This window comes from Aquila chrysaetos, chromosome 5 (genome assembly GCF_900496995.4).
Source record: "Aquila chrysaetos chrysaetos chromosome 5, bAquChr1.4, whole genome shotgun sequence".
Lineage (NCBI taxonomy): Eukaryota > Metazoa > Chordata > Aves > Accipitriformes > Accipitridae > Aquila > Aquila chrysaetos.
Window position 1 is genome coordinate 72,874,826 of NC_044008.1, and position 13,891 is coordinate 72,888,716.

Here is a 13,891-nt window from a genome sequence, read left to right on the forward strand (position 1 = left end):
TCCTGGATCAAAGAGAGGGGTGTGCAATAATTGAAAGCGCACGGTTAACCAGCAGCACATGTCAAACTGTGCTTTAACACATTACAAAACAGCTTATGAGCACTATATTTCTGAATTCTTTCTAAAAGCTCCCTTTTGATTAGAATTTATTCCCCTTGATAGCAACACTGAACCAACTATAATTTTGCAGGCATGAAATCATCACATTGCTTTTAAGTATAAAATATACAAAACCCACTTCGTGTGAGGTTGCATCAGTGGAAATTTTATATACAAAGCAGCATCGTATTGTTAGTTGTTAAAGCCTTTTCATAGTACGCATCTTGATAGTATCAATAACTGTGTAACTAGTATCAATAACCAGAATCATGTATCTAAGACCAAAACCTCTGAAACTATATCCATATTGTCTTCAATTCAGCATCTTCTAGGTTACACAGCGAGAACTGGTGAGATTTTTGGAAGGAATTTAAATCAACACTGCAAGCAGATCTGTCAGTGCCAGAGTCTGTACTAGTGATCAAGGTTGGAGGAAAAAATGACTGTTTTCAGTCATTAATACCAACGCACATACGTTAACAAGGTGTTAGGCAGGATATAAGATTAATTAATTTTTTTTAAATGGCCTACGGCTGGTGAAAGGTTTTTTTTCCGTTTCTGAACTGCTATTTTTGTGATCATTAAGAAGCAGAAAATGCAAAAATGCGAGTGTAAAAATATTTTGGGAGAAACGGAAAATTATATTTTCCATTACAAAAATAACTTAAAGGAGTTCTGCAGCAGATGACCCGTAAGGTCCTAAGGTTGCATCAGGGCTTACAACAACAAAGAACAATTTTGTGTAAATAAATGCAAATGTACCCACTTTTCTGTTTTCTACCTCCATGACAGAACCACAGGATTGTTTTTGATCCCCAACAAAACACTTACAAATTATTTATTTACTAGTTTAAAAAGTGTAAAGGAAAAATAAGCTTAAAACATCCCAAATTACTTCACTTAAACAAAAGAAAAAAATAATTCCTGAACCTCAGTGGCATAAATTGTGGTACTAACTGTTCAAATGTCTACTGAAAACAGAAGGGGAGATAATACATTAAATATATGCAAAACCATATGCAAATCGTGGTAAGAGATCACCGGTCCTCTTTACCAATAGAAAAGCGCCAGAAGACTGGCAAGTCTGTTTTCCTCACATTAATACACAACCTTTGAACATTTCCAACTGCGATAGAAACACTGAATCCTACATCTTTCTTTGTCCCCTTCCAAAAGTCTTTAAAGTATGGATCGTAAGGAACGCTGCTCTAACAGATCAATGAAACCATTGCAATTTGTACCGCATATATTTTACTTAAAACAGCTTTAACCTCCCCAAGCGAATACCAAGTTAATAAAACATATTTAAGAAGAATCTAGCATGTTTTTCTCTGTACGGAGCCAAATCCCACATTCATCCCATGCTGTCCTCAGGCAAACTTCCATTTCATTTATGAAAGTCTTCAGACTCCAGCTTTTCTAAACACCATCCAAACAGCGACTACAATATCTAAGGCCCCATTCAGATGCCACGTCTGAGTGACTTTCTTCTGTTCGATATTTATTTTCCTATTGAGATAAGAAAAATATTGATTGGTGATTTGCATGGCATCTTAATTTGAGAAAGCATCTTCAACCTCAAGGAGCTGCAAGAGCCAAGAAGCCAGATGCTTCTACTGGAAATAACTTCCAGGGCTTAAAATATGGCTTCTATGATCAGAGCCCAGAAGCAAGAAACGGCAAAAAGTCATTGTTTAACTGGTCACCAGCTTTGCTCTTCCCTGACCAAGTGAGGCTGTGTACATGGGAAAGCAAAGAGAATCTGAGACTCTTGGGAATTATTAAGATCATATCACTTTTTATTACAAAATGTACAAATGCTTAAAGTTTGTTTGATATTTCCCCTCTCAGAGCTGCAGTGTAGAGAAGTTTTGTTGCTTTCAGAAAAGAACAATAAAAGATAAGACTTCTACTGCCTGAAGAATCAAAAATATCAGAGAAGTGCTGAGGCTGGCAGGGACCTCTGGAGCCCACGGAGCCCACCCCCTGGCTCAAAGCAGGGCCAACTGCGGATCAGCTGGGATTTGTAGTGGTTCATGGGGTTACTCCTCCCCAGCTGCAAGACTCCGTAGACCTCCAAATCTACCTGCCAAGCACCCCCAAAAAAACCTTCCACGGGTTGACATATAGCCACCAAGAGTGCCTTCCTGCAATGGAGGAGGAGAGGAATGACATAACCACGCTTTCTTACTTGGTAAGAAATTATACACTGACTCTTTCTGGCAATCCTACCTCCAGGCAGAATTTGGGGTTTCACTGTTGGGAGTGACTCGAAGGAATAACTCTGAGAAAGCACTCATTCCTCTGGCATCTGCACCATGGGAAATCATGTGCACACCTTAACGTAGGTGTTAAGAGCATATACAGAGTTGCATTCAACTCTACAATAACAAAGGTAGTAATGGGTTAAGAAAACAAAGACTAAGCAAAAATACAGGTAATAAAACCTATGTAAATTAGTCTTTAAGACTGTAAAACAAGGACGCAATGGAGAGAAGAGGCAGGCTCTTTTTGTGGCGGATTTCAGAGATAACAGAGGTAAGGAGAGCCCTGAGCTTATGCATACACACAGCAGAGCGCTGTGCAAACACTGCTGTGCTGCTTGCAGACCCACGCAAGCACATTTGGAAGCAGCTGCAGTATGGCAAATTCAAAATACAGCCAATTCATCCGTGGGTTCAAGGGTTGGAATTACATTCAGAAATGAGGACTGATTCTCAAGTTCTGTAGAAGAAAAGTCTTTCATGATAATAAATGACATCCCAGTCAAAAATAACAACAAAAATCTCTTTTCCCATCACTGTTACTAAGACCACTTCTATTCTTTATTACTCTGAAGCAAGTTAAGAAAGTACACAAACAGAAAAAAAAAAATCATATTTAATTAATGTCGACAATTATCAATCAACTATTTCCTTCTCTATGCTTCTCTATGTATAGAGGAGGACAACTTGAGCACAGTTCAAAAACGATTCAAAGGCAGATTTTTCAGTCTCCTCCTGGAATTAACACTAAATTATTATTTTTAATTAAAAGAAACAGGTGGTCATTGAATCAACTGATTTTGATTGCTGCCTTTTGTTCATGTTCTTCTTGTATAGAATAGTACTGATTGAGTTGGCAAATGGAGAAAGAAGATCTGCATGACTGTATTCACAGGGATTTGTAATTTCCTAATTACATAAAGACAGTTAAATTTGGAAGGGACTTGGTGTTTACCGGCTATTTTTTCGTCATTCTTTTTTAATGAAGAAACTGCAGTATAATTACAGAAAGTGCATAAACAAAAGATCCTGTCAGAAAGTGATTCATGACTAGGAAGAAATGGAGCAAGATTTTGTTTCAGACACAACTCAACATAATGCTACAGTGTATATAAATCATTTCAATAAAGATGGAAACCGCAAATCTGAATTCAAAAGGAGTACTAGAAAGACAGAGGCGCAGCTGTATATGCCTTGCTTAAAAACCTAATTTATTAGTTTCATTATTTAGTCAATTTGTTGAACATATACACTTTTCAACACAGAGTATCCTTTACACCTTGACTACATTTTACAATATATAGTTTAACACTGATCAGATGGAAGAAGTACATTTAAACAAATTCCCACTGTATAAGAGGGTATTGCTACTTCTTGATAGGTACAATATGCTGAATTGTTTAATATTACAAGTTACAATGTAGTTGCTATGCCTTCCAATGGAGCTGACAGGTGGCTAGGTGTAGTGCATCATTAACGTGATAAAGGACACCAAGGTAATGTTGTCATTGTCATTGCACTGTGGAACATCAGGTTACGTGACATTATTTTACATTAATATATTTGTGTATGATAACTTCTCAAAATTTTTTTAAAATTTCATTATTGGCCAACTTGCTCATGCTAGAGATCATACGACTTAAATTTTTTTTTTCCCCATTCTCCTTAGCTGGAGCTCATACTATCCTTCCTTCATTCACTTAAACAGAAGATGAAATGAGATAAAGGCTGAAAACTAACCTCACCTGAAATGCCCTGGTTTCTCTGTAAAAGCAGTGATCCTGTGTGCAGAGGTATCAGGTCAAACAATTTGACATCTGTCATAGCTTGAACGTTATTCATACAGGAAAGCTGTACACATTTATCCAAGAATACAGGGAAAAATGGGAATGACTCCAAAGACCCTTTCAGAAGCTATTGCAGTCATAAATTCCTAGTTAGCATGTTAAGACTTAAGAAAGTGTCTTTGTGACCCCAAACTTCTTGACTGCTGACAACAGCAAAAATGAAACAAACTCAAGATTTTATTTATAAAGCCAAACCTGCCCTCAGGTAGTTCCGTCTAATGTGGCTTGAACAAAGGTCTTTACAACTATTAAGTGATAGATTTGAGCACATAAAGATGAGTTGATTTGCGCCAAAATCTCAGAGTAAAGTAGCAGCGGTGCTATGAACGTAGATAATGAATGCAGCTTGCTAAGCTACTGCTCTTGCCTCTGAGCTACTTCAGTATTCGAGACCCTGAAGAATAACTGGTTTACATTTCCCACTCCTCCTCACATTGCAGAACTCTGTTTTCCCCTCTAAAATGGTGAATGCTACCAGAAGAACCCACCAATTTATAAACGCACACCTTACACCTCCTCACTAAACCCTTACCCACTTATTTACATAGCACCTTGTCTCCTTCCCACCTCCCACGGCAGCATCTGTATACTTCAGTACACTTCCAAGTGAAGACATTTATATGTCTGCATGTACTGCTACCAAACAGGAAGATGTAATATCCATATACATCAACATATGGTTCAAAGTCTAAAGCCAACCCCACTAACTTCTGTACAGATTTGTTTGTGGAAACTGAGTACTGCAGGAGGGTGTTTCCTGAGCAGTGAAAAGGAATTCCAAAGGGAATTTGGTCTGTCCCAGGGTATTACACACCCTAGAGCTCTGCATCTCTCTTTTACCTTTACTTCAGGTTAAGTACTGGCACATACATCTTTTTTTTTTTTTTCCCCTTTCTTTCTTCTTCTTCTTTTTTTCTTTTTTTTTTTTTTTTTTGAACAAAGTTCACTGGAATCTTGCATTGATGTTTCAACAGCAGAGTTTTTATAAATGGTACATTGATCTTCGTGGAAGAAGAGAGGACTCTGTCTTCCTGGAGAAAGGGATCTAAGAGGAACTGTTCAGGAAAATCAGACTACACAGGGAGCAATTACAACCACCTTAAGGTTTTTAGAGATAACAGGCATGCATCATTTTAAAAAGTTTCTCCTCCAAATACTTTATCCTTACTTTTAATACTAAATAGTTTTAAGAGGGCTGTTTTGATCATCAGGGAAGATATTCACACCATTAACTTTAGGCATCTTTACAGTAAAAGATTCCTCTCTCGTGTGCTCTCAGTTGTCCTTTGGAAGAGCTTTCTGTACTCTCTACTGAGTTTACGAGGTATTTAATTTAAATGTTAACTTCTATGTGTCCCTTTCATCACAGATCCCTAAATCACAAATACCAAAATCAATTCAGACACAAAATACTGCAATCCAGGACTTGATCTATGGAATACCACTCCAGAAATGATGGCAGGATGAAGCTCAACAGCTGTGGAAAAGCACATATAGGAGTAAAATCAGAGTTGCAAAGAAGACTTGCAGCCATGACAAATGCCACAGTGCAAGAACTTTCTATTTGTCATCACTTTATCCAGTTCCTTATGTCACAGCTCAACAGGTCATTTAAATACAAGGTCAACAATATACTCGCATTTCTGTAATTTGTAAAGACCGACCTTATATTCCTTTTTCTAAAACCTACGTTTAAAAAAAATCACATATGTGCTAATAAATATATTTTTTAAATTTCCTGTCCGTTACAATATTACGCATCTGTTTATTTTGGTATAATGGCAAAACTGTGCTGATCGTGCACAAAATCAGAAACAGTGATTTTTGAAAAGTCTGAGAAGTTTTTGGTTCAAAATCAGTCAGAATTTCGTGACTCGGCAGCTCCCTCATACAAGAACTTGTGGGGTGTCCTACTGCTCCTCATTTGACAAATTTCATTAGAGAGAGACACGAATTTGAAACACCCAAGCAAATTGTCTTCAAAGTTACTCACTGAATAATTCATTTTTGCCTGATATATTATACATTGGTTAACCACAAAAAAAAGGCAGGAAGGAGGGTAAAATATGCATAATTTAAACATATCTTCTCATTTTTGTTCTTCATCTCGGCTCTGTCTTTTCAGAAGTATGGAAATTAGTACCTATAAACTAGGCAGACATTTCACAACATGGGCAGAATTTTGTTCTCCAGAGACAAAAATCCCACAGAATGATTGTACATACAAATTCCATTAATGATTGAAGGATTTGATTTAAACATGTTTATCTCAAAATCTACACCTCAATGTGAAAAACGCTGCTTTCAACAACTCATAGCCAGAATGATATCATGGTAGATACTAAGGCACACAGTCCTTGAATGGTCTTTTACATTGTATAACCACTGAAAGACTATTTATTTATGCCTTGAACAGATGTTTTTCCATATGTCTAAATAACCCTTCTTCAGAAAAGTAATTCAAGCACATTACATTTCGCAGACCAAGGAATATAGAGACATTAGACTCGTCAGTATTTATAGAGCATTTGGTATCTTTTCTATAGCTAAGTCAGTATCTTCTCATTTGAAAATCACTAATCCTGCTCCTCCAAGTAAAGGAAAAAACCCTATAAATAGGCAGCTAAGACTGAATGTGCAAGATGCTCTGACAATAGCTTTTGTGCTCAAATCCTGACCTTAAAATTGCAGAGATCACAATCAAGCTGTCTGATCCATAACTTTTTTCCATAGCAGTGTAGCAGTTGCTACTTATTAGCTGATTAAAAATTCTGAAAACAATACTGAAACTTGAAGAAAAAGTTAATGGTGCACAAAACCCCCCTGAAAGAATGACAGGCATTTAGCACAGCTTCTTAATTCTCCAACATTTGGCAGCGCTGTTTGTGATTTAAAACCAAAACTCGATGCTACTATTTGGGGAGAAAAGTGCTTCATTGTGACCACAGTTGAGAGCACACTTAGGTTAAAAATAAGAACTGACAAAAATCTTCTGTCCCTTGGGCAGAATTTGACCCTTTTGAGGTTTGCTAATCAAAAATCTGAACGCAATAAGGACTGTTGTAATCACATTAGAAGAAGGGCGAGCTCCAGTGCTTGAAGCCCTGAAAGGAGGATTTCCTCATGGCTGCCATCTCCACTTTGCTCGTAAGGCTGAATGAGTCTCAGCTGCTTTACAGCATCAGGAAAAGTCCTTACAGCATTTAGCAATGAATAATAATAAAATCTATAAATATTTAATATCTGGCAATTAACTCTGCACTGTTCAAAGAAAAAAAAAAAGGAATACAGAAAGCCCTCACCAAACCATTTAGTAACATTGCAACATCATCTCCTAGCTAGGTATTTTGAGCATGCCCATCCTGAGACCATTCCGTGGACACAAGTTTCGGTAATAAGCATTTTTCCTTCTCCTTCTTTAATAAGAGTGTTTTTCTCAAGGCTGTTGATGGCAAAGGAACTTCCCAGATTACACTGAAGGCTTTTCATTTGGAAGAAAGCCTGCACAGAAGCGTTTTGCTGGCAGAGTACTTCCAATGAAGGGAAGACAAGTTTAGACTCCTACTTTTTATTTCTCAGAAATCATTTGTGGGTAAGAACATTCCTTAGTGAAGCCTCTGACTATGAAGATTTCATAGCTGTAGAAAGCAGTGCAGTGTGTATCTACACTAGACACTGTGAATCTCTATAAGTATTATGTCCTCCTTGTAACTGGTAACATAAACCAGTAAGGCCAAACTTTCAAACAAGCCTGGTCTATGACACCAATTCTTGTTCTCGACTTTACAGGTCAAGTAAGACTCTTCTGCATACGTTTCTCTTTCCTCCTCCTGTTTGGCATGAAATCTCCCAGCCAGTGCAAATTAACGGTGTCCTAAATGTTGCTATGCATTTCATCCGTCATTGTTCAAGTTCATCCTCTTGAGTACTACTAGCTTCATTTTATACAGAAAATGTATATCCAAGAGCAACAGATAAAAAAGTGAAGAGTGAAAAATAAATAAATAGCTTTTTTTCATTCTCTTAACAAAGGAGAAAAAGTTGTGTCATTTTGGCTGTATCCTGGTTTTACAAAATTCAGTCAAAAATCACGTACTGGGAGTCCCTGCAATGATTACAACCGTAATTAATTTGCCAACATGAGGCAAGTCAGGCTGGACGCTTGTCTGCTCATTGTATCATGTACCACTTTGATACCGTCTTTAGCTAGGAGCTCTGCAGACTAATACTACTATGGATGAAATAAAAAAAATGGAAAGATCTTAAGTTGTATTCATAAAGGTATTACAGTGCAATGTTTAGTCAGGGATTACAAAGCAGGCATCTATGAAAATTGCTTGCATGTATGGCAGCAGAATAAGTGCATTTTTCCTCATCTGCAAGTAATGTAATGTTTAAAAAGAAGAAGAAAAGAAACTGGTCTTCCTCTATAATCCCAGTATATAGATTAATACAGGCTTTTTCTAGTGCTGCTAGCTAAGCCTTTGTAGGGCTGCATCAAAAACAATTATTAAAATTAATCCCAGGTACAAATGGAATTGCACAATATTAATCCTGCTGAAAGAAAAATCTGATATGATAAACATGTAAAAGACTGACATGAGGAGCAAAGAAAGTGGAAAAAAACCCCAACTTTGAAAACGAGATTTGCTAGCACTGGTCAAGTGATGGGCCTGTAGAATCACATGAAAATTAATGTTGTCAGTAAGATGTACATCTTTCCTTCTACAGTGACCTTCTTGGCAACAATTTAGACATTCATAGCCTATCAAAAAGCAGCTGGAGGAAATTCAAGGTGTTTTTTTAGTTGAAGAAAAACCAAAATATAACTAGGGAGAAAAATCTGTCCATAATAGACTACTCCAAGTGCAAAACGGAAAAACTTAAATGCAAAGCAAATATTTATAAATTGGCAGCCAGAAATTATATTACGTCTCCAAGAGTCCTTAAGAAAAGTCACTTCATCAGAGAAAACCTCTCCTCACCATTAAATGAAACAAACCCAAGGAGACAATTATAGATATCCTCCAGATGAACTTTCACACTGAAAAGAAAACAAATTGTAAAAGTGCTATCTGAAACCACGTGCATAATCTAAGTTATTGGATGGCAATATAATGCAATTAGCATGAAGTTGCTTAATACTAACATAAATGCTTCTGTTACAGTTTACATTGAGAATTTCATACTCGGGAAACAATATGTTTCATACATTGCTCTTCATTAAGCCTTTGATTTTTGATGAAAAGAAATTAATTGCTGAATTGCAGATTTACACTAAATGCTTTATCTGTTCAAAAAAGTAAAGATGTACTGCATCAAGTAGACACAGTACTTTTCTGCATATTATTCAGTGCGCTGTACATGGTGTGTATGCTTTGCGCAACATAGCTACCATTATGGTGCAAAATGTCCTGTAGTCCCTTTGATCCAAGAATAACATTAAGTATCACTTGATAAAAAAGGCATGCAGTAAATCTGTAAACTTCATGAAGTGGAGGGGACAGAACATATAAAGATGTAGGACTAAGCCTCATGTGTCTGCTACAATCCTAAACAGATTTACAGCGTGTCCATCAAATTCATGGAGGAGTTGCACAAATAAAAACCAATACCTGGTACAAAAATAAAATATCTTTTTTCAGATACAATCAACATTTAAACCTCTTTCCCATATTCTGGACATTCATGTTCAGTCAAGATCATGCCTGAGTGCTAATTCCACTTAGATTTTAGTTAGAACACTTTACATTGCCCTTTTATGAGATTTATGGCCAGCTATAATGCCTAGTAACAGTCAGTTCCAATGGATAATGATAAAGCACTTGCTTGCTAGAGCAGACTCAGCCTTTGCAGGTGCTTTTGTCATTTGACATATTTTTCAAGCCGAAACTGGTAGCGGTCTTTGCATCTACCACCCATCAGAATAATTCCAGAGAAACAAACTGCGTGGGATATAACGTATAGAAGGGCAAACCTCAGTTCAACCATCAGACACAAACCACTACATTATATAAACAGCTATTCTGCCCCATGAACGGTACCTGAGTCTAGCTGCACTGCAGTCCTGAAGCTACTGGGAATGAACTGTTTAATTGTTTTCTGCAAATCAGTTGGTGAGAACGGAAAGGCTACTCTTTGGAGATCTTCTGATTCAAAGAAGTTATCTGACAACTTGTAAACATCCTTTCATTACAAGAAAAGTATAAGAAAGACAAGTCACAAAGGAGATGAGGTCCATAGAATGGAAAGTTCTTTCTAATTTATCTGATACCAGAAATACCAGCAACAACACTACTGTGTACTTCTTCATTCCTGCTGTTGCCGAGAGCAGCCCTCAGTTCTACCTACTGTGTGTGCACGGGGGGCAAGGCAAGAGTCTGGCCTGCTTTAGTGTGGACTTATTCTGACATGCAATCAAAGAAAAATCAAATTCAATTCCCAAACTAGGGAGACTTTTTGTGCACCTATGCCAATTACTTTATTGCCATGCCTTAAGACTCTTCCCCCGGTTGACAAGCAGCATTGCAATAGGCTTCAACTTAATATTAACGAAAATGTCCCTAGGTTACTATGAGCAAGGTGAAAAACAACCAGACCCCAAAAGAACCCAGAGCTGATCATGACTGATTGAATCTGGCACAGAAATCTATAAAAATACATTATTTAAGAAAAAATGAATTGAAACCCAGAAATAATATTAGTTGAATTTCAAACAAAAACATACTTTCATATTAAATGTCAGTTAGAAAAAGTCAAATTAGACTTGCAGTAAAATATAACACATGGTTACAAGATAAAAAAAGTAAAAATAATGTATTAAATATTTACAAAATCATATTATCTTCCCTAAAATAAACATGTTTTTAAAAGTGATTAAAACAAATGTGTCACTGTTACTGTTAGTCCCAAATTCACCCAATTGCTTTAGATCCATTCATTACTTTATATCCTTGCCCACAATTTCTGCCATTACCTATGTGCCTGGCTCGTCAATCACAGTATTAAAGATTGACACCTCTCTACTTACATTCATCACTTTTCCATTTTCCTTCAGCACTTAGCATCATTAATTTATCAAGTCTCATTCCATTCAACTCCCATGGCTACTTTAAGCATGACAGAGCAAGGTCTTCTTTTATTATTTTTATTTTTTTACATATCTCATGTCAGGCACAACAAATAAGGCTACTCTGCAACAGTGATACAACATTAAAAGAAAAGCTTTTATCACAGCTTAATAAAAGTTTAAGTACGCAAAGTATAAACACAGCTCTATGCTACATTTATACAGTATTTTTATTTATAAAGTAGCAGCATCCCAAACAACTAGACCATTTTCCATAGACAGAGGCAGGCACATTCTCATCCCTGTATTATATCATCTATCTATTTGTAAAGCTATAATAAAACATCTCTAAATGCTTTAATATCACAGCAATAATATTTTTTATCAAAGAGTTCTTTTGAAATAGAGTATATTTTGAGCCTGTCAACCAGCTGATACTCCAAAATATATTGTCCTACAGAAAACAGCACAACTCAGTTCAGCACAATTCAGTTAACTTATTAGCTAATGCCAGACACAGTGGAAGCCGCCTTTACAGAGTCATCTGGGCAGTTTCAAAGGTCACAGCAAACCAGTTTTTTGACATGCCACGTCAGATTCTCTAAGCAGAAGCCATCCCGGCATAGCCAGGGGTTTTTTTTTGAAGATTTTTCAAGTAACTGCTGTTCTAGAACCGCAAAAAATAAATTAAAAAAAAATGCAAAATAAAGGTCTCCCACCTTCTTTTTTTAATCTATAACAAAACAATTTCATTTGGAAGGCACTGAACTATTGTCCAGAGATTTTACATTATGCAACTGGCAGTCCTGTCTATCAGCAAACTAGTAAATACCCACAACTAAGAGAAAGAGAAGAGAAGAGAAAGAATCACAACAGGTTTGATCAAATATGACATTTATCTGTGCATCTAAGACCATTGAGCCACTTATTTCACAGACTAAATACAGATATCATTAGCCAGATTTTCTCTTCTCTCATAATTACTTTTTTGTATTACGCTGCATTTTATATAACAAAGAAAAAATAACTGGTATCTCACCCAACAAATCACTGCAGGAAGAGCAATTCTCAAATGCTCCAAAAGTAAAATTCAAGCAGTATACATGATCGAGAGATATTAACTTAAAGTCCATCAGCTGTGCACTTGTTTTTTCATGTTATATATGACATGGTTACATTACTGCACTCTGTCTTCTGGCCATTGTTTCAGATGTATCACATTCATCTCTGCTCATGATCTATGGATGGTGACACAGGCTAATAAAGTATAGATTTAAAATTGTATGAGTGACTTTACCCAATCATTTAGCCTACCATTTTTCCTTTTACTACCAGCTACTCTATCAATATATATACCACTTATGTATGGCTTCTGCTCTACAGGCAGTTCAACCTTCTTATTGACCTGAACATTTATACTTTCTTTTTAGTCTGCCAATGAATAGTAGGTTTCAGACTCAACACTCACTATCAGTACAGATATGTTCTAGTGTGTCCTAAAAAAGATAATGTTGTGGGACTTTTTTTTTTTTTTTTAAACAATGTCAGGACCCTATATAACATATTTGATGGCCTAAGTTGGGAATAGTTTAGAAAGCACATTACCTACTCAGCCAGTAACGTATGCAAAGCTTTGATTTTACAGTAGAGAGAATAAGCAATCCACTTTCTGTAAAATTATTAGCCCCCAAAAGCATAGAGCCAAATACATAAAATGAAGTCAATATACTGAGTGTTTAGTGAGACATATACTTGTGCTCTACATACATCCTTTAGGACATGTAGTGCTGATCTCCCAGAAAAAGCTTCTTTCCCAAAAATAAACAGGAGGTAAAAATGGCATGTCCTCAGGTCCCCTTTGGATTAAAAATTATCTGAGCTCAGAATAAAGTTGCAACTTCCACCCCTGCAGATGATGGCAGGAGCCCCCCATCTATGCCATACTGCACCCGTTCATCGATGACCCCACTCTTGCACCAGCCACAAAACCGCAATGAAGCAGACGGCCAGCTTTGCCCTCGTCATCCAACGTGCAGAATAGCTCTGTATGGCTAGTAGAGAAATCTGAACCAGAATATCAGGGGAGACTGCTTTATGCCTAACTATTTGCTTTTCTTTGAGATTCACTCAAGTCTTTCCCTGAAAAAATTACATACCATTAATTTAACACAATTAAATAATAGTTTATTTTCGGCGTGCCTCAAGACTGTACTAAGTAACTATATTAAAAACAACAGAATAGCATTCTCACGTCTGTCTAATCAAAGACACTGTGAATCAGGCAGGTACTTTTAAAATCAAAGCTTTCTCTGTTAAATAAAGAAAAGTTGACTACACAGACTGAAATAATGCCTGAAATACGAGTACTGAGTATTTCTTAACTAAGATTACATGTTTAAAAACCTCCTCTCCAGAGAATAATGTATACAATTATAACTGTCTTTACATAAACTGCAGGTTAAAAAATGAGCAATGACAAAAGCCACGGATGAAAAACACTACAGGAAAGTATTAATTATCCTAGTGTTAACAAAAAAGAAACATTGCATGTTAAATCTTTACCTTAAAGCTTTCTATAATGCTCCTTGATTAAACATGTATTTGTGTTCAAA

The 13,891-nt window shown here is 36.6% G+C and overlaps 1 protein-coding gene across 4 annotated transcripts in view; it reads right to left on the reverse strand.

The window, feature by feature from the left end:
- PRKCA (protein kinase C alpha) overlaps positions 1 to 13,891 on the reverse strand; it is a 162,348-nt gene that overhangs the window by 66,657 nt on the left and 81,800 nt on the right. The window lies entirely within an intron of this gene.